The 22159-nt window shown below is 43.2% G+C and overlaps 1 protein-coding gene and 1 pseudogene across 1 annotated transcript in view; both read right to left on the reverse strand.

Moving 5' to 3' along the window:
- Positions 1–22159, reverse strand: part of LOC100447685 (uncharacterized) — a 108283-nt gene that overhangs the window by 80596 nt on the left and 5528 nt on the right. The window lies entirely within an intron of this gene.
- LOC103890993 (keratin, type II cytoskeletal 8-like) lies at positions 8581–10352 on the reverse strand (annotated as a pseudogene).

Raw genomic sequence — 22159 nt, forward strand, 5'->3', positions numbered from 1 at the left:
AAGGAACAGTGAGGAGACAGGTCTGGTTGAAGCAGGAGCTCTTTTGTGAGATCAGTAGAAAATATGCCTGGAGAAAAAGCCTGTTTAAAACTAAACATCTTTTCCAAGGGTAAAACGTAAAATCATTGAAATTAGGCTTTCTAATGGGCAAAGAGATGTCTTCAACCATTTTATGATAAGAAATACGTTTGTTCATCCTCAGAGGTCTCTGAACAAAAAGGGGAACACATGTGAAGGTAGTCATGAGGGAGCCTCTGTGAATCATAAGGAGAACTGATTGCAAAACCAGAAGCCAGCAGAAACAAAACAATTCATAAAATTACAGAGGCGGTATTGGGAAGTTCTAAATACTTTTTTTTCCCATCACAGAAATGCTTGGTGTCCTAATAATATTTTCTTTGTGATACGTTTTCTATACTCTTAGTAATTTTCCCTGGTCTTGATCTCATCATTAAAGAGGATGAAACCAACACCAGGAAATGTCCATAAGCAGGAAACCACATTTTATTCCATCACTCATAAAGCATCATTCATAATAATCAGTGTCAGTTTAGCTATAGCAACAGATGCTAACACACATATAGTAAGAGCCTACAAAGGCTCTTTTAAATGTCAGTTTAATTTAAACCTTAACCTCAGATTTTTTCCACAGATACAGTGAGAAACCACAAAGATCCTCTTGTCCTAATGCTCCCTCCATACTCTGCAATAAAAGTTCTTGTTTTGGAAATAGAGAAACCTGTCTGAATCAGCAGTCTTGGCTTGCTGTGTCCTCCATGACCACACCACATGTTCCATACCTTTAGCTTTCATAGGGGCTGGAAAAAACTCTGTCTCCCTTGTCTACCCGTTTTCACTGTGGAGTTCGGCTGCACATTTCAGGTGGAAAGGAGGCAGTGTACTAAAATTGCAAAGTATTTCTTTTAATTGGCAATGAATTTAAACAATATTCATTGATTCTTCCACTATGAACAAGCTAGTGTTCCCTGGGGGATAAACAGATGAATAATTGGATAAACCTTTACTACTCAGGAAGTGTATAGTCTAGAGGAGTGCAGTCCAACAGGAATAGAATGTAAACCACAGACACAATTGTAAATGTTCTAATGGCCACATTAAGTAAAAAGAAACATGAAATTAATTTCAATCACATACTTTATTTAACCCAATATACCCCCCAACATTATCATTCTAAAGTGTACTTAATATAAAATTATTAACAAAATATTTTATATTCTCTGTTTTTTTCCATACTGAGTGTTTAAAATCTGGTATGTATTTTACATCTAAAGTACATCTCGATTCAGACTAGCCACAATTCAGGTGCTCAATAGTCACATGTAGCTGGTGGCTACCACATCAGACCCTATAGGTCTCATATGTAGCAGAGAAAAAGACATACAGAGGCTGAGGCGAGTGGATCAGTTGAGCACAGGAGTTCAAGACCAGCCTGGGCAACATAGTGAGACCTCTGTCTCTACAAAAAATAAAAAAGTAGCTATGGCTGGGTGCAGTGGTTCACGCTTGTAATCCCAGCACTTTGGGAAGCTGAGGCGGGTGGATCACATGAGGTCAAGAGTTCAAGACCAGCCTTACCAACATGGTGAAACCCCATCTCTACTAAAAAAATACAAAAATTAGCTGGGCGTGGTCGCAGGCACTTGTAATCCCAGCTACTCAGGAGGCTGAGGCAGGAGGATTGTTTGAACCCATAAGGGTTGCACTCCAGCCTGGGCAACAAGAGCAAAGCTCCATCTCAAAAAAAAAAAAAAAAAAAAAATTAGCTATGCATGTTGGCATACACCTGTAGTCCTGGCTACTCAGAGGCTGAGGTGGGAGGATTGTTTGAGTGCAGGATTTCGAGGCTGCACTGAGCTATATGATCTTGCCACTACACTCCAGGCTGAGTGATAGAGCAAGACCCTGCCTCTAAAAAAAAAAGAAAAGAAAAGAAAAGAATAAGACATGTTGGAGCCCACTCCCACTCCGTGGAGTGTACTTTTATTTCAATAAATCTGTGATTTTCTGTCAAAAAAAGAAGACAAATGACAGCAATACAAGCTCCATTTGGTTTGGGATGAGTTGGACATTTCCCCGTGGAAGAGATGGCACTTGAAATTAATGTTCCAAATAATGGTTGTGAGTTGAGCAAGCAGAGACAGAAAAAATGAAGAGCGTAGTTCACACTGAAGGACCTGTAGAAGCAATAACTTAGGGGAGGAAAATGGCAGGGCGCTGCAGCTCTGTTCAATACATGGAGCTTCTCATTGTGCCTCAGATAATGACAGAACTTCTTAAGGAGGCCTGCGAAGTCCTAGCTAGTTTATTTTCTACTTTGCTGTTCAAACATATTCCCTATTTTCAGGCTCTCTGCTTGAGCCACAGAGGTCTCTGGGCCACCTCCTATAAACTACTCATGTCTTCCCACCCAGGGCTTTACATGTGCAGGGCCCTGCCTGGAACTTATCTGGTTTGGCCCATCATTGTTTCTAGCACCTAGCAGAAGGCTCAGCACATATTCAGTCCTCAAAAAATATATTGAAGTGAATGGATGAGTGATTTGAGAGGCAGGTAGGGAAGAAGATGAGAAGGCAGGAAAGGTTGCTTGAGGGCTTGTTGCTGAGGGCCTTGGGTGCCACATTAAGGGTTTGCAATGAATTCAGTGAGCAAACCAGGTCCGTGCCTCTAATCTACATCTTAATAGGACTTGCATATTAGTTACTGAGCTGCAGCTCAGCCATGTGTGGGATGATATGGAGTGAAAGGTAGGCAGTGAAGCGCCCTGTTAGGAGCCCTCTGAAGGAGTCTAGAGGAGAATCAATCAGGCCCCCTTACTGTAGGAGAGTGGTGGATGTAGGCATTAGTTACACGCTTAAAATAAAAATTACAGGAGGCTGTTGAACTAAGCTCCTGCACTAGGCCCCAACAGACCGGACTAAAAATCAAAATGGAGTCACCCATGCTACAGTTCCACGTCAGCAAACCCAAACTAAATTGTTATCTGACCTTATGAGAAATCTGAAGAGAGATAACAGCCAATTTCCCACGCAGCCCAGTTTCAGTCTTCAGTTGGCATGATGATAAAGCCTTCTTTGCTTTGATCCTTATGCAAGAAAGGTGGCCTAAAGACACCCGATGTTAATCAGTTGTTTTTCTATTGTTCTATCTCCCTGTTCTGCCTCACAAGGAAAGTAGCCTTAAAATGACGAATAACTCTTTGTTCTTTGTTTCTTTCTTCAGGCTTCCTCTGTCTATATAAAGCTAATCCCCTTTGCTTAGCTCATTGGAACACTTATTCTATTTTATGGGATGAACTGTTGCCTGATTCTAAAATTGCAATAAAGCCAATTGAAATCTTTAAACTACATTTGTGGCCAGGCGCGATGGGTCACGCCTGTAATCCAACAACTTTGGGAGGCCAAGACAGGCAGATCACTTGAGGTCAGGAGTTCGAGACCAGCCTAACCAACATGATGAAACTCCATCTCTACTAAAAATACACACACAAAAAAATAGCCAGGCATGGTGGCACGTGCCTTTAATCCCAGCTATTCAGGAGGCTGAGGGACAAGAATCACTTGAACCCAGGAGGCGGAGGTTACAGTGAGCCGAGATCGCACCATTGGACTCCAACCTGGATGACAGAGCAAGACTCTCTCTCAAAAAAAAAAAAACTAGATTTTTTGAAATTTTGTTTTTTGACACATATTATGGCAAGAGAGCAAATCATTTTGCAGAAATTGTACACTCTTAGAGATGAAGCAAACTTTGCCATTTGATAGACAAGGAAAGTGAGACTCGTTTTACAGACGAGGAAAGTGACACCCAGAGAAGTTCCTTTAGTGAAACCTTAAAGACTTCATTACTCTGCACAAATGGAATTTGTTTTGAAATGAAGCCCAGGGGGCCGGGCGCAGTGGCTCATGCCTGTAATCCCAAAACTCTGGGAGGCCGAGGCGGGTGGATCACCTGAAGTCAGGAGTTCAAGAGCAGCCTGGCCAACATGGTGAAACCCTGTCTCTGCTAAAAATACAAAAACTAGCTGGGGGGTGGTGGCTGGCACCTGTAATCCCAGCTACTTGGGAGGCTGACGCAGGAGAATAGCTTGAACCCGGGAGGCAGAGGCTGCAGTGAGCTGAGATTGCACCATTGCACTCCAGCCTGGGTGACAAAGTGAGACTGTCTCAAAAAAAAAAAGAAAATGAAGCCCAGGAATAGGTTATATGTTCTAGGAGAAGGAATTATTTTACAAACATTAGATTAAGTAGATACAGAAAAGTGAGAGAAAAAGATGAAAAGGATCCAAAATGCATTTGAATAGGAAAGAAATGGCTGTAAAAAGCTTTTGGCAGTAGACATGACTGCCCTTAAAACACTTAAGCTAGTCACTTACTCTATCAAGAATTCTGATTGAGCAGTCACTTAAATATTTCTGTCTTTTAAAGAATGTTGGAAGTACTACTGATACATCTTCCCAATGATCAAAATGTCAGAGTTCTCATTTGACAGAATAAAAAAAGACAAAAGAGGGAAATTAAATGACAGCACCATGGGCACGGAGGGTGATTCCCTAAATCGTATATCATCTTCATAATTGGATAACTCTCTTGTTAGAAAGACTGTGCTTTCAGATAAACTCCCTGTTTTCATCTGTGTGCCATAAAAGACAAGAAGAGGGAGAGAATATTTTTAAGTTCTGAAGAATTAAGCTCCTGCAATCTGCACTTTAGGATCTAGATAATTTAAAATGGCTCATAATTTGCCAGTTTCTAATAAGCTGTACAAATCTCACTATTATATTGAAAACAATGTGTATACTTCAGAAAACGACTTAAATAGTTACAACTTACCAAGATAACATTGCAAAGGAGTATTAGACTTAATATTTCAAGAGGCTTTGCTGGTCAATGCCCCCAAATGGTAAAAACTTTAGGTTAGAGGCAAATGAGAGAGTTAGATCTGTGCTTATTTATTTGCCAAACTACTATTAAAAAGAAAAACAAGCAAAAACACCTAGGCTGTATGATTGACATTCATACAGCCTTGATTAGATAGAAGTTTCACTTTACAAACAGGTTTTGACATTGTGTAGATCAAACTTTGATATCAAACCTTTAAACCTCAAGATTTGATAATATTTACTTTAATAAGAACTTCTACCTTCTACCTAAATGTCAAAAAGAACAGAAATCAGACCACTTACTAAAAGCGAGCAGACTTGGAATCCACATTGGTTATCTTTCATGAGTTAGGAAAAAGTTAATAGTATAAAGCCAAACTCAAGGAAGCCTGAATATTAAGATGATTTATGGAGACACTGAAGACATAAATCAGATATAATTATCTGATTTTCAAAAACTAGTCATTTCACCTCCTCAAATGGCCTCATAATTCCTTGATGACGCATGGCAGAAAAGTGCTCATCTCAAACTAAAATGCAGACAAATGGAAAGATAAACGTCCCCATCCCAGTAACAATTTGACATCCCATTATTCCTCGAGGATTTCACCTGTGTACATCCTGAAGGTGCTAGGTGAATGAAAGGCATTCGGTTTTCAGGATTTTAGCAACACACATGAGAAAAGCTTCACTTTTGCACCCACTGACAATCAGATGAAAGATTCAGGTCACGTTGCAAGTTTTTCTGAACATGTGGCTGTGCAGATAGCTCAGGTCCTGGGCAAAAACAACAGCAAAGAACCCTCCGGCAGTGAAGCCTATCTTGGCCTCTGACCCCTTGGTCCTTCCTACTCACCTTCCTGTCTTTATTTTTCTTCAGCACATTTCCCATCTAATACACTGTGCTGCATTTTTTTTCATTGTGATGAAATATACATCACATAAAATTTACCACTTTAGCCATTTTTAAGTGTGCAGTTTGGTCGCATTAGTACAATCACGTTGTTGGGCAACCATCACTGCTATCCAATCTCCAAAACTGTTTTCATCTTCCCAAACTGAAGCTCCATACCCATGAAATAGTAATTCCTCATCCCCCTTCTTCCCTAGTCCCTGGCAAGGACCATTCTACTTTCTGTCTATAAATGGGACTACTCTAAGTACCTCATGTAAATTGAATTATACAGCATTTGTCCTTTTGTGACCAAGTATTTTACTTATAAATTTGTGTTTATTTTATTTTATTTTTCAAATGGAGGCTCACTCTGTCACCCAGGCTGGAGTGCAATGGCATTATCTCGGCTCACTGCAACCTTCGCCTCCCGGGTTCAAGTGATTCTCCTGGCTCAGCCTCCTGAGTAGCTGGGATTACAGACGTGCACCACCACCCCCAGCTAATGTTTGTATTTTTAGTAGAGATGGGGTTTCACCATGTTGACCAGGCTGGTCTCCAACTCCTGATCCTCCCTGCTTGGCCTCCCAAAGTGCTGGGAATACAGGCGTGAGCTACCACACCCAGCCAGTGAATCTTTATTAATGTGTTAGATAACAAAGTCTAGAGGAAAGCTAATAATTACTGTAAATTTCTCAGTAATGATAAGCATAAACGATATGGTGCCTTGAACAACTGTCTTGTGACATGAAAATATCTATGATTTTTATTAGTGACAAATTGCAGGTCCTGGTAAAACGACTGTGGTTTTTTGGCTACATTTATAATTGGAGAGACTAGATTTCAGCTAGAGATTACTGAAAATGAATATGTAATTTTTTTTTCATCCAAGTTCTGAATTTCCTCCATTGACATCCTCCTGCCCCCCAAGGGATGTGTGGATGCTGGGTTAAGAGCCCTTGGCTGGGTAGCTGGATAGTGCAGCTGGGGAAGAATAAGCTATTCTGCATGGTTGAGAATGGAGTCCAGTGGATGAGGAAGGAGAAGCAGGAGGAAGAAGAGATGAGGGGGCAGAGAGCTGAGCCAGTGCCCCATGTCAGCTATATAAATATAACGGTAAGGAATTAGGGCTCTGTTTTGAGAGTCACGATAAACCACTGACATATTTTAAGCACAGGGATATCAAGGTCCCACTTGTATTTTAGAAAGCCCTTCTAGGACCAAGTGCGGTGGCTCACGCCTGTAATCCCAGCACTTTGGGATGCCAAGGCAGGTGGATAACCTGAGGTCAGGAGTTCGAGACAAGCCTGGCCATCATGGCGAAACCTCGTCTCTACTAAAAATACAAAAATTAGCTGGGCATGGTGGTGCGTGCCTGTAATCCCAGCTACTAGGGGGACTGAGGCAGGAGGATCGCTTGAACCTGGGACGCGGAGGTTGCAGTGAGCTGAGATCATGCCACTGCACCCTAGCCTAGACAACAGAGCGAGACTCCATCTCAGAAAAAAAAAAAAAGCCCTATAGATGGCAACCTGGAGGATTCTATGCAGGAGGCCAGGAGCAGGACAGTAGCAAGAGGCCATTAAAAAGATGGTGGCAGTTCTCCAGGTAAGGTTCAAGGTGGCCTGAGCTTGGGAAATGGCAATGCAGACAGTCAGTAACGACATGGGAGTGGGAACCCATGGCAATTTAGGAGGTAGAATTAAAAGTGGATTCTCTTCTACTCCTAGGATGAAGAATCTGAATGTAAGCATGAGAACAAAGAAGTTCACTTCAATTTTCTCAAGTTCCCGCTGTAACAGATGGTCAGCATAGAATGCTCAGTGAAAAACCACAGTAGTTGCCAGAGAAGTCATGTGATGTAATGGGAAGAGAATCTCCAATGTCATCAGTCGACGTGAGTCTTCTTATCTGTGTGACCATGGGGAAGTTACTTATGCTTCCTCACAACCAGTATCCTCATTGGTGAAGCAAGGCTAAGGACACCAGCATTTCTGAGTTGTGAGTCACAAGGGAGAGATGATCATTGGACATTTTGTAAATTTTTCATTTTGTTTATCGTATTATTATTTTTATAGGCAAGATATTGCTCTGTTGGCCGGGCTGGAGTGCAGTGGGGCAATTTTAGCTCACTGCAGCATCCAGCTTCTGGGTTCAAGCGATCCTCTCACTTCAGCCTTCCAAGTAGTTAGGACTACAGGCATATGCCGCTGTGCTCAGCTAAATTTTTCATTTTTTTGTAGAGACAGGATCTCACTTTGGAAGGCAGCTATGCTCACCACTACACCACCAACACCAGGATCTCACTTTGTTGCCCAAGCTGGTCTTGAACTCCCGGACTCAAGCAATCCTCTTGCCTCAGCCTCCTAAAGTGCTGAGATTACAGGTGTGAACCACCATGCCTGGCACATTTTGTCAATTAAGTGTTTTGGAAATGCTACTTGTTCATTATAATCAATCAGTAAAGGATAATTATTGTAGAAATCAGTATTTACTAAGAGTTGAAGAAGCATTCAGCTCTTTTTCTTTTTCTTTTTTTTTTTTTGGCAGAGCTAGCTGAGGTTTTATTTTGGACCAAAAAACAAAAAAAGCAGTTGAATTGTTTTGTAGCTGGAGGCATGGGCAAGGGGGTGTCCCCAAGGAGTAAACTCCCCCGCAGGTGGGCTGAGGGCTAGGGCTGAGCCTCAGGTGGGTCTCCTGTTCCCTGTGCTACCCTGCATACGGGCCTCCCTCCTGGGCTCTGGGGCAGCCGCAAGAGGGGCAGGCTGGTAGGGGCTGCCGTAGCTGTTCACTCGGGCAGGACATCAGAGGACTTGGACAACAGCTTCCCATTGCGAGTCTCGATCTTCTTCACAACCACAGCCTTGGTGGAGCTGATGTGGCTGAAGGAGCTAGAGTCCAGGCCGTAGCTGAGGCTGGGACTTGTGAGGCCCCCATAGGCTGAGCTCAGACCACCTGCATAGCCACTGGTGGTCTTCGTATGGATACTCACGTTCTGCATCCCAGACTCCAGCCAGCTCTTCTAGCCCTCCAGCAGCTTCCTGTAGGTTGCGATCTCGATGTCCAGGGCCAGCTTGACGTTCATCATCTCCTGGTACGCACACAGCTGTCGCACCATGTCCTGCTAGGCCCACTGCAGGGCGGCCTCCAGCTCAGACAGCTTGGCGTTGGCATCCTTAACAGCCAGCTCCCCATGCTGCTCGGCATCGGCGATGGCAGTCTCCAGGGAAGCCCTCTGGCCTTTGAGACCCTCAATCTCAGCCTGGAGCCAGCTGATGTTCCGGTTCATCTTGGAGATCTCTGCCTTTTTTTTTTGAGACAGAGTCTCGCTCTGTCGCCCAGGCTGGAGTGCAGTGGCACGATCTCAGCTCACTGTAAGCTCCGCCTCCCGGGTTCAAGCGATTCTCCTGCCTCAGTCTCCTGAGTAGCTACAATTACAGGCGTGCGCCACCACCCCAGGCTAATTTTTGTATTTTTAGTAGAGACAGGGTTTCACTATGTTGGTCAGGCTAGTCTTGAACTCCTGACCTCATGATCAGCCCACCTCGGCCTCCCAAAGTGCTGAGATTACAGGCGTGAGCCACCACGCCTGGCCTAGATCTCAGTCTTTGTATGCTGCAGGTCATCCCCATGCTTCCCAGCCAGTATCTGCAGCTCCTCATACTTGATCTGGTACATGCTCTCAGCCTCAGTCTGGCTGCGGTTGGCGATCTCCTCGTACTGCGCCTTGACCTCAGCGATGATGCCGTCCATGTCCGGGGAGCGGCTGTTGTCCATGGACAGCATCACAGATGTATCCGAGATCTGGGACTGCAGCTCCCGATCTCCTCTTCATACAGCTGCCTCAGGAAGTTGATTTTGTCAGTCAGCCCTTCCAGGTGAGACTCCAGCTCTACCTTGTTCATGTAAGCTTCATCCACATCCTTCTTGATGAGGACAGATTCATTCTCCATCTCTGTAAGCTTATTGATCTCATCCTTACCAGCCCCTGCATGTTGCCAAGCTCTGCCTCCAGCTTCAGCTTCTCCTGGCCCCGAGTCTCCAGCTGCCGCCTAAGGTTGTTGAAGTAGCTCTCGAACATGTTGTCCATGTTGCTCCAAGCTGTCTTCTGCTGCTGCTGGAGGCTCCATGTGGTCTCCAGCATCTTGTTCTTCTGCTCCAGGAACCATACCTTGTCTATGAAGGAGGCAAACATGTTGTTGAGGGTCTTGATCTGCCCCTTCTCTTGGGTGCGCAGGCCTGGATGTTGGGATCCACCTCCAGATTAAGCGGGCTCAGCAGGCTCTGGTTGACTGTGACGGTGGTGATGCCTCCCATGCCGCTGGCCCCACCATAGCCTCCACCCAGGCTACCCCGGAAGCTGCTGCTGCCCACTCAGGAGGAGCTTGAGGAGCTGATGCAGGCACTGGGCCCACTCGTGTAGGAGCGGCTGCTGAAGTCCCGGGGGCCAGAGATGGACACCTTGTAGGACTTCTGGGTCACCCTGATGGACATGGTGGAGGCAGGAGTGGAGGCAGGCAGGCTGAACCAGGCGGAGATTCCAGAAGGAGTGGAGAAGCTGCTGCTTGGTAGCATTCAGCTCTTAATTTTTTTTTTTTTTTTTTTTTTTTTTTTGAGACGGAGTCTCTCTCTGTCGCCCAGGCTGGAGTGCAGTGGCGCTATCTCAGCTCACTGCAACCTCTACCTCCTGGGTTCAAGTGATCCTCCTGCCTCAGCCTCCTGAGTAGCTGGGATTACAGGCATGCACCACCATGCCCAGCTAATTTTTGTATTTTTAGTAGAGACAGGGTTTCACCATGCTGGCCAGAAGGGTCTCAATCTCCTGACCTCATGATCCACCTGCCTCAGTCTGTCAAAGTGCTGGGATTACAGGTGTGAGCCACAGTGCCCGGCTCTCAGCTCTTAATTTAATTGCATTTAAAGAAAGAAATCTGTGCAATTCACAGTAGCTGGCAGCCAGGATAACATAGGGAAACCTCATCCTTACAAAAAAATTACCAAAAAAAAAAAAAAAAAAAGCCAAGCATGGCAGCTCATGCCTATAGTTCCAGCTACTCTGGAGGCTGAGGTGCAAGGATCACTTGAGCCAGTGAGGTCGAGGATGCAGTGAGCTGTGATTGTGCCACTGTCTTCTAGTCTGGGCAGCAGAGCTAGACCTTATCTCAAACAAAACAAACAAAACAAAACAAACAAAACAAAAAAATAGTAGCTAGGTAAGTGTCATAGATCACATGGAACTAAAGCTGGCTCTGGAAACATATGTAGAATTTAGCTAAGTGTGGAGTAAGGGTGAAATTGTGAGCAAAACAAGCTTCCTGAGGGATCAGAGGTGGGGAGTTATCCCAAGGAGTGAAGGGAGTGAGGCAAGGTATGCTGATGTGTGCAGAACAGGGAGGACTTTGAAAACTATGCAAAGTGGTTGGCTGACATACAGTAAAACTCATAACAAGTATGCTCATTAGCATAATTATTAAACTCTGGCTTAGTAAACCACTTAAAAAAAAGATTTCTAATGTGGAAATACTCAATGTTTGGATATGCCTGTTCATTCTAGTTTAGGCATTTCCTTCTGACAGGGTTTTAGAGCCTCTGGTAGCTTTTCCAATCCCTGTGACTTTTGTTTTTTTTTTTTTTTGCCCTGAGTTTGGTGGAGTTGGATAATGAAATTTAAACTAAAGCGTGTTAGCATCACCTGTACTCAAGAAGGTCCAAATAACTCAATTCTTCACAAAATAAAATGCTTTTTTTAATTCAAAAAGAGAAAGTAAGTCAAAAAGAGAGAGAGAGAAAAAAAAAACACACAGCAGATAACTGAGAAAATAAGAGAGTTTATTGCCACTAAAAAAGGAAGGATGGAATGCTCTCCAAGTTTTTGAGGCTTTAATGAGAAATATTTTAATGAATGGGGAATAATAGAGAGATTCTAAAGATCATTCAGAGCGTTGATGAGTTACATGGATTATGATTTTGAATTTCAAATGGATTTTAAGTCTTTATGTAAGACAGATTAGAAAACAAAATTTCATATTAAACTGATTAAATTAGGTCAAAACTCATCAATAACTAATTATACATTGGACATAAGTATTTCGACACCCCTTTGTCCCTCAGTGCCTTGTGCATATGTAACTAAAAAAGCAGAGTAATTTGGTGTCATTTGACTTAATGAGATCCTGTGCAAATGAAATACCTTTTTAACACTGAAGCTAGACCATTGCAGTGCTCCAGGGACAACCATCTATAGAAGATAAATTAATTATGTTCACTACTTCCTAAGCCTATAGAAACAACTAAATAACTAAATGAGAGAATCAACCTGTTGATGATGTGCAGGTCTTTTGAGAAATGACCTTTAATCAATAAAATTCCAGAGCACAGAGCTTTCATAGCAGCTTGTCTTCAGGCTGACTCATCAGTAAAATCACAACTTATACCACAACAAAAAGTTCAGAAAAGTAAGCTATAGAGGTAGGTCATAATTTTGAGGTCTATCTTGATAATATCTAACATATTTTGAGTGCTTAGTGCGTACCAGGCATTGGGGCTAAATACTTTACATGCGTTAGGTCATTTAATCCTCATAACAGCTCTTTGAGGTATTATTGTTATTATTATTATTATTTTATTATTTTGAGACAGAGTCTCACTCTGTCTCCCAGGCTGGAGTGTAGTGGGGTGATCTTGGCTCACTGCAACCTCCACCTCCCGGGTTCAAGTTATTCTCCTGCCTCAGCCTCCCCACTAGCTGAGACTACAGGTGTGCGCCATCATGCCTGGCTAATTTTTATGTTTTTAGTAGAGAAAGGGTTTCACCATGTTGACCAGGCTGATCTCGAACTCCTAACCTCAAGTGATCCACCCACTTCAGCCTCCCAAAGTGCCAGGATTACAGGCATGAGCCACCGTGCCCAGCCTGAGGTGTTATTATTAAATCCATTTTACAGATAAGCCTTAGAAAGTTAAGGCTTAGAGGCCAGGCGCAGTGGCTCATGCCTATAATCCCAGCACTTTGGGAGGCTGAGGTGGGCAGATCACGAGGTCAGGAGATCGAGTCTATCCTGGCTAACATGGTGAAACCCCGTCTCTACTAAAAATACAAAAAATTAGCCAGGAGTGGTGGCAGGCACCTGTAATCCCAGCTACTCGGGAGGCTGAGGCAGGAGAATGGCGTGAACCTGGGAGGCGGAGCTTGCAGTGAGCCAAGATTGCACCACTGCACTCCAGCCTGGGCGACAGAGCAAGACTCTGTCTCAAAAAGAAAAAAGACAAAAAAAAGATAGTTAAGGCTTAGGATATTAAATGCCTTGCCCAATGTTACCATGCTTGGAAACAATTTAGTTAAGAGGCCAACACTGTTTGTCTGATCTCGTATTAGGAGTCCTTAATATTCTTCTCCTGTAAATGTTCACATTTTAAAAAAAGATCATAGATAAATTCAGTACAGTTGGATACAATTTGAAAAATTATTTTATATTTTAGTGAAATAGAAAGTTTTAGCCAGTTGTCGTGCTGGGTGCCTGTTGTCCTAGCTACTCGAGAGGCTGAGGTGGGACCATGACTTGAGCCAAGGAGGTTGAGGCTGCGGTGAGCTATGATCCAGCCACTGGACTCCAGCCTGAGGGACACAGCAAGATTCTGTCTCTAAGAAAAAAAAAAAGAAAAGAAAAGAAAGAAACTTTGACACAGTTTCTCTTTGCCACTCTTCATATTGAGAGGTGAAGTTTATTTTCCTTCCCGTTGAATCTGGGCTGGCCCTATGACGTTTTGTTTTGTTTTGTTTTGTTTTTGATTAATAAAATGCAGCAGAAGTCACACTATATGACATCCAGGGCTCGGCCTTATGAGATCGTCGGCTTCCACAGGCTCTCTTGAAGCACTCCCTGTTAGAAGCCAGCAGCCATCTAAATCTATCTTAAGAACATGTTACTGTGAGGATGCCCAAGCTATGTGGAGAGAGAAAGAGGCCAATAGAGATGCACTAAGACACCAAACATGAAGCTTTCTTGGACTTTCTGGCTCAGCTCAACCACCAGCTGAATGCAGCCAAGGAAAGACTCAGCCGACGTCACAGGGAGCAGAACCCTCCAAATGGGTGAAACTGAATTCCTAATCCACAGAATCGTGAGCAAATAAATGACAGTGGCTTTTGCTCATCAAATTCTGGGTAGTTTGCTTTGCAATAATAGTAACATAAATTTAGTAGAGTTGGACACAGTTTGAAAGAAATATGGGCTGGGTGCGGATGCTCACGCCTGTAATCCCAGCACTTTGGGAGGCTGAGGCGGGAGGATCACTCGAGGTCAGGAGTTTGAGACCAGCAAGGCCAGCAAGGTGAAACCGTGTCTCTACTAAAGATATAAAAGTTAGCCGGGTGTGGTGGCAGATTGAGGCAGGAGAATCGCTTGAACCTGGGAGGCCAAGGTTGCAGTGAGTGGAGATTGCACCACTGCATTCCAGCCTGGGCAATAGGGAGGATCACTTGAGTCTTGAAGTTCAAGGTTAAAGTGAGCTATCATCGCACCACTACTCTCCAGTCTGGGGGACAGAGCAAGATCCTGTCTCAAAGAGAGAGAGAGAGAGAGAGAGAGAGAGAGAGAAAGAGATAGCGAGAGAGAGAGAAAGAGAAAGAAAAGGAAAGAACAAAGAGAAAAAAAAAAGGCAGTTTACAATGAAAAACACATGAGGAGAGTGAAAATAAAAACACAAGATTAAAACCAAATTCAGTGACTAAGAAGTTATTTCTAAAAATTTGTCCAATTTATTCACTGAAATTTATATTTAAATTTACCTTTGAGTTTCCTGGCAACTGAGGCAAACCTAAGAGATTATATCATGCTAAATGTGATTTCCTTCAGAAAAGAAAAATCTTTAACCTACTACTAAATTATAAGAACACTTCACTACATGGATCCCTTTACAGGGAACAGTGAATCATAGAGAAGACAATGACTTCAAAAGAGATGTTATTTAACTGGGCACGGCTGCTCACACCTGTAATCCCAAAACACTTTGGGAGGCCAAGACGGGTGGCTCACCTGAGGTCAGGAGTTTGAGACCAGCCTGGTCAACATGGTGAAACCCCCATCTCCACTAAAAATACAAAAATTAGCTGGGCATGGTGGCTGGGGCTTGTAGGCCCACCTACTCTGGAGGCTGAGGCACAAGAATCACTTGAACCCCAGAGGCGGAGGTTGCAGTGAACCAAAATCGCGCCCACTGCACACCAGCCAGCCTAGGCAACAGAGTGAGACTTCATCTCAAAAAAAAAAAAAAAGGAAAAGAAAACCCGGTTTCTACTAAAAATACAAAAATTAGCCCAGCGTGGTGGTGTGTGTTTATAGTCCCAGCTACTTGGGTGGCTGAGGCAAGAGAATCACTTGAACCCAGGAAGCAGAGATTGCAGTGAGCCATGATTGCACCACTGCACCCCAGTCTGGGTGACAGAGCGAGACCCTGTCTCAAAAAAATAAAAAATAAAAAATGTTATTTACAATACAGATGTGTCTCAGATGACGGAATTTAAAAAAATTTATTCAATGTATTTTACTGTTTTTTCAGAGATGGGGTTTTGTTCTGTTGCCCAGGCTAGAGTGCAGTGGTGTAACCATGGCTCACTGCAGCCTCCACCTTCTGGACTCAAGTGATCCTCCCACCTCAGCCTCCCAAAGTGCTGGAATTACAGGGATGAGCCATCCTGTCTAGCACATAATGGAACTTTAACATAAACCAAACAGAATAAAATGCAAAGAACTTTTGATTTCTATATGGGTTTTCAGATTAACTCCCCTCTTTCTCCTCCATAGACCTTAGGCATTTCACCATCTTTTGGCTTTCTGTTTCAACACATACTTATTGATAACCCCCCAGGGGCCAGGTCCTGAGGGTTTAATTGTATGTAAAAGAGAAGGAAGGTCCTTGTCCTCATGGAGCTCATAGTCCAGGAGGACATTAATTAATGCTGAAGGCATTCATTAAAAAGCTTTACCCATATGCAGTTGCAAACTGACGGGTGCCATAAAAAATAGCATAAGGCCGGGCGTGGTGTCTCAAAATGCCTGTAATCTCAGCACTTTGGGAGGCCGAGGTGGGTGGATCACCTGAGGTCAAGAGTTCGAGACCTGCCTGGCCAACATAGTGAAACTCTGTCTCTACTAAAAATACACAAATTTGCTGGGCATGGTGGTGCATGCCTGTAATGCCAGCTACTCAGGAGGCTGAGGCAGAAGAATCGCTTGAACCCGGGAGGCGGAGGTTGCAGTGAGCCGAGATTGCAACACTGCACTCCAGCCTGGGCAACAGAGTGAGACTCCGTCTCAAAAAAAAAAATAAAAAAGAAAAGAAAAAAAGAAAAAACACACAGGGAGCTATAATGAGCATGTCATGGAGGGACACAATCGAAGTTTCTGGGGAAGAGAGTGGGGGAGTGAAGGAAGCTTGTGATTTCGTTTTTCCTTTTGAGACAGGGTCTCACTCTATCTCCCAGGCTGGAGTACAGTGGTGGCATCACGGCTCACTGCAACCTCCACCTTCTGGGTTCAAGTGATCCTGGCACCTCAGCCTCCCAAGTAGCTGGGACTACAGGCACTCACCACCACACCTGGCTAATTTTTTAATTTTTTGTAGAGATGGCGTTTTGCCATGTTCCCCAGCTGGTCTCGAATCCGCTCACCTCGGCCTCCCAAGGTGCTGGGATTACAGATGTTAGCCACTGAGCTCGACCTGGAAGCTTATGATTTCTTATTTTCTCTTTCCTACTTGCTCAATTCATGTTGGCTGTTGATGATGAGAATACAAAGAAATAAAAGGGGGGGGGAATTTCAACACTAATTCTGAAATAAATTCTGAATCTGTTATTTCAAAGGATGTTAACTTCAGAAATGAAGACACATTAGAAATTTGCATTGCTCTGATTTTTGTAAAAGAATGAAATGTATAATGCAAGACATAACTGCCAAGGTACTAGATGAAAAAAAATTATACATTCTGAAATTCCATCTGATAGAGATCAGTTCTGAAGGGTTAATCTCAATTGCCTGATTTAATGTGTTTGCTTTGCACCAGATGAATAATAATTAGCAATGGCTTCACCAACTTATTAGTGACAACGTAGAGAAGGTGTGGGCCCTTTTACGTAAAAGCTGACTAATAGACAAATAAATTAGATATGACTGTTTTGCCAAAGCTGATAACTAAGGCCCTGTATACAATGAGTGCCAAGTCCTGGTTGTTTCTACGTAACATTTAATCTTTGAAGGCAAGTGGTTGAAGGAGAAAGCAATTATATTGACGTTCGTTGTAGAAATTCATTTACAGATTGTTACTACAACTGTCCCTCAGTCTCTGCGGGGGATTGATTCCAGGACCCCTGCAGATCCCAAAATCCATAGATGCTCAAGCCCCTGATATAAAATGGCATAGCATTTGCATATAGCCAATGCATACCCTCCCTAACATTTAAAATGATCTCTAGATTGCTTGTAATAGCAAATACGATATAAATGCTATGTAAATAGTTGTTACACTGTATTGCTTAGGGAATAATGACAAGAAGAAAGGCCTGTACGTGTTCAGTGCAGATGAAACCATCCTTTTTTTTCCCCAAATATTTGACCTGCAGTTGGTTGAATCCACAGGTGTGGAACCCATGGATACCAGGAAGCAGTTAAAATCACTCCAAGATTTTCTTTAAATTCTCTTCATCAATACTCTCTCTATTCCACCAAGTAATGATATCATAATTACACATGGTAGCTCTTCCCCCAAGCCCCTTGATTAAATTGTTTTTATTGATTCATCAAGCATATATTATTGAGCGTCTACTATGCACCAGGCACACAGACAGAGCTGTGAGCAAGACAGACAAGGTCCTGCACCCAGCACGTGTATATTCAAAGTTTCAGAGAAGCTATATGAGGCTGTGAAGAGGATTCTTTTTTAATGTCTTTATTTTTATACTACCCCTCCACAGCCTTACCCCAATCTTTTAAACCACGCCGGAAGCTATGTACTCATCGTTTTTTTTTTCCTGTAATTGTTTTTTTACAGTACAACCTAAATAAATACTGGCCCAGAAAGATTCAGAGTTCAAAGAAAATTCAGCTGCTTTCAGAAAGATCATTCTATGGGAAAGATCACATTTCTGAGTAATAAACATTATAAATACATATTCTGATTTATTTTTAATTCTCAAACTATTAACTTTCATTTCTTTCCCCTCTCTGGCATATTTTAATGTGGGTCCTACAGGGACTTGAGTCTAAATATGTTTTAACAATTTGGGGGACTTTTCTTTTTTTCACCTTGCTGTTTCTAGAGACTAAAATCTTTGAGCTACCAAGGTCTTTCAAACTGGCTGATGTCACTCTAACAAACTCAGAGCTAGCAAGATGTTCCTTAAACCACTGAATCTTTTGTTTTCTATGGGCACAATCCTAGGAATGTTTCTTTTCTTTTTTTTGAGACAGAGTCTCTCTCTGTCACCCAGCCTGGAGTGAAGTGGTGCCCTCTCGGCTCACTGCAACCTACGCTCCCCGGGTTCGAGTGATCCTCCTGCCTCAGCCTCCTGAGTAGCTGGGATTACAGGTGCACGCCACCACACCCTCCTAGTTTTTGTATTTTTAGTAGAGACAAGATTTCACCATGTTGGCCAGGCTGGTCTCAAACTCCTGACCTCAGGTGATCCACCTGCCTCAGCTTTCCAAAGTGCTAGGATTACAGGTGTTTGCTACCATGCCTGGCAAGCCTAGGAATATTTCACTTCATGCTTTTCTCTTTTGCCTTGCTGTGAGCTTATCCTCCAGAGACAACAGAGAGAGAGAGAGAGAGACAGAGAGACAGAGAGAGAGAAAGTGGAAGAACCACATGACCAGTCATTTCCTGAAGCAAATGGCATTTTGGGTGAATGCCCTGACCTAGGAGGGAAAAAGAGGCCAAGGTTACCCTAATGTTACAGAAGTAGCTAAGTGAATTCTGCTCAGAAAAATGTCACAGCAGGCTCTAGAAAGCAATTAGAGTCATATTTTGGCACCTCGAACTACCAAATAGAAGATTCCTCTACTGCTCCAGTTCATCTTTGATTTTCATTTCCCTTTGTTGTAAATACTTACAATGTCATTTCAGAATGCTGCAAAGAAAATAGATGTGAGAGTAAATAAACTATAATAATAATCCTTTCTCCACATGCCATGGCAGCTGCAGGAGGATGCCAACGCAGCACCGAACTTGCCTTACTGTCTGCTTTTCCTGTCCTCCTCCTCCTCCACCTCCTTCACCTCCTTCTCCTCCACTTTCCACACGTGGTCTTTTATAAATTTGCCAGCATCACTGTGCAGTTTGCCAGAGAAACCTGGCCACTTGCTGGGTAAGCCTGCTCTTAGACCAAGGACCAGGGTAGGTCACTGCTGCTGTCCTCATTTCTGGGCCAGGAGGATTCACTGAGAGTGAGGTCCACAACCACCTGCTTTCCCATTACAGAGGATGTGGATCTCTGTAGAGACACTGCATATCCCTTCAGTTAAAGCTCTTCGAAGACTCTGTTTACCCTGCGAGCTGAACTTTCTTGAGCCCCATAGAGTGGATAAAAATCTTCATCCCCAGGTTGGTGAGGAGCCAATGATTTCATGCTCAAACAAGCTGACAAGCTAGGAATCCTAGCTTTCCTTAGCAGGCAGGAAATAGCATCCCACTCATAAGTCAGGAGTCTTTTCTGCCAACGTTAGGAATGTTGATATTTACCTTTATTTTTGGACTTATTTCTAAAAAAAATTAACTAGTATGTAAAAAAAAATCACACTTTAAAAATATGCTTCTACAATATTTGCTCTAGCAAACTATCTTTAGCTTGACCTAAATTACTAATAAACTTTTCTATTGATCCAATTCCCGTTACTGTTCCTGCCTTTATGCTTTTATATTCGGAAATCTCCAACAGGCATTTTGATGGCTCCGCCCCCCACGTTCCTCACTCCCGCCCCCTCATTTTGGTTTTGCTTTACCTTGTTAAGCACTTACAGATCATAAAATATGGGTGAGCTCAGAATATCTCTTACTCGAGTGTTACATATGGCACCCGCATTTCAGCACCAGCCCTTTAAAAAATGGTGCAGAATTTCAAGGAACTCAGCTACACTTTCCATTCAAAATCCCTCCCAAGCACTGTAGCTAAGAGCCTATCTCAGGATTTTCTTGAGAGCTGCTGGGGAGGCAAAATATCTATTTAACGAAAATGGCTCATCATCCACATTCTGCGGTACTGAGACTAATTCCCCAGCACTGCCAAACCCAGTCTGCTGAACTCCCTCATCCAAACTCTCTAAGATTTAGTGGTCAAAGTGCCAAAGGCATCCGTCTTACTCACACTCTGGCTCCTAAGACCATGCTGAAAAGTGAGGATAAATAATAATTGAAAGACATTTTTAGGATTCTAGTTGGGAGGATACATAATGCAGATACTATATAGTTTTTTTTTTTTTTTTGAGATGCTGTCTCACTGTGTCATCCAGCCTGGAGTGCAATGGCGTGATCTTGGCTCACTGCCACCTCCGCCTCCCAGGTTCAAGTGACTCTCCTGCCTAGGCCTCCTGAGAAGCTGGGATTACAGGTGCCCACCACCACTCCCAGCTGATTTTTGTATTTTTAGTAGAGACGGGATTTCACCATGTTGGCCAGGCTGGCCTCAAACTCCTGACCTCAGGTGATCTGCCTGCCTTGGCCTCCCAAAGTGCTGGGATTAAAAGTGTGAGCCACTGTGCCCAGCCTAATATATATTATTGAAGTTAGTAATTCATATTAATGCAAAATAAAAGGAGATTAGTGAATCACTGCTACGTCTGTCTTGTTTGGCCTGACAAGAAAAGTATCATAGAAGAGAAAGTGTGTTATGGGCATTGGATCAGCAAATAAGCTGAGGTCAAGCTTCCCTAAGTACCCACCAGCTCTGAAGAGGAAGTGACAGCTTGTCTTTGAGCCAGATTTAGGTTACATTTCAGTCTTAATTTACATCTAATCCATATCTAAACATAGAGAGAAATAAAATGCATTAGATTTCTGAGCCACCAAAGCCTGTTTAAAGGAAGAAGGAGGAGGAAGGAGAAGAGGGCAATGACTTAGGGGCAAGTAATAGAAGGATTTGTTCTTTTATTTTATGCATTCTTTTATTCAACAAATATGTTTTGACAAGTAGGGGATACAGTGAACAAGTAACCGGTTTTCTGTCCTTAAAGACCTTCTAGCCAGTTGTGGTGGCTCATGCTTGTAATTCCAGCACTTTGGGAGGCCAAGGCTTGTGGATCACCTGAGGTCAGGAGTTCGAGACCAGCCTGGCCAACACGGTGAAACCCCGTCTCTACTAAAAAAAAAAAATACAAAAAAATTAGCTGGGCATGGTGGTGCACACCTGTAATCCCTGCTACTCAGGAGGCTGAGGCAGGAGAATTGCTTGAACCTAGGAGCCAGAGGTTGCAGTGAGATGAGATGGTGCCACTGCACTCCAGCCTGGGTGACAGAGTGAGACTCTGTCTGAGAAAACAACAAAACAAAAAACCTTCCTGCCCTGTGGGAGCTACAGAAGAATAAGCAGTACTAATGTAACGGTGCAGTGTCACTGGGACTGTGTGCTGTGTTGTGGGCGCAGGCTCAAGAGGAACTCAAACAGCTTAGATTTTAGCCATTCCGAAGAAAGCACAGTAGGAGCCACTGGAGTCTCCGCCATGTTCCGGGAAGTATGATCAAATATATCTTGAAAAAATCTGAAGCAGACTTCAGATTTGTTAGAAAGCATTCCTACCGCTCTCAGTAGTCACTTGGAGAATCTATCTCCACAACAACATCAACAACAACAACAACAAAACACCTCTTTGGGTTGTCTTCACAAGTAGTTTCCAATTCGGTAGAGCCAATCCTGCAACAGTATTGGCATCATCGCAGTGCACTCCAGTGACGCAAATGGAAAGACTGCTGCTGGTAAACGAACTACCTGAATTTGAATTCTGGCTATACCTCTTCCTAGGTCTATGATCTTTAACAAATTCGTTAACCTCTGACCCTCAGTTTCCTTGGCTATAAAATGGGCATAGTGAAGGATTGTGAGAGTTACTTGAGTAAAGCGCTTTGAACGGTGCTGCTCAATAATGTTATCCCTCTGAGAAGGCATCGAAAGTTTCCCATAAGAAAAGGGCCTTTGTTATTCCAATTTGGATACTTTAAGCAGGCAAAATAGAACAGTAAAAGGAAACCAAATGTAAAGGGATGCTGTTTATGGAACAGTTGTGAAGAATAAGCACTTCAGAGGAGCTTAATTTAATTTCTCAGCTCTGCTAGAGTAAACATTGTAACCAGGCTAAAAACCTTTCCTTTGTTCCCGCAGTTAT

Source organism: Pongo abelii, chromosome 5, assembly GCF_028885655.2.
Source record: "Pongo abelii isolate AG06213 chromosome 5, NHGRI_mPonAbe1-v2.0_pri, whole genome shotgun sequence".
Classification (NCBI taxonomy): domain Eukaryota; kingdom Metazoa; phylum Chordata; class Mammalia; order Primates; family Hominidae; genus Pongo; species Pongo abelii.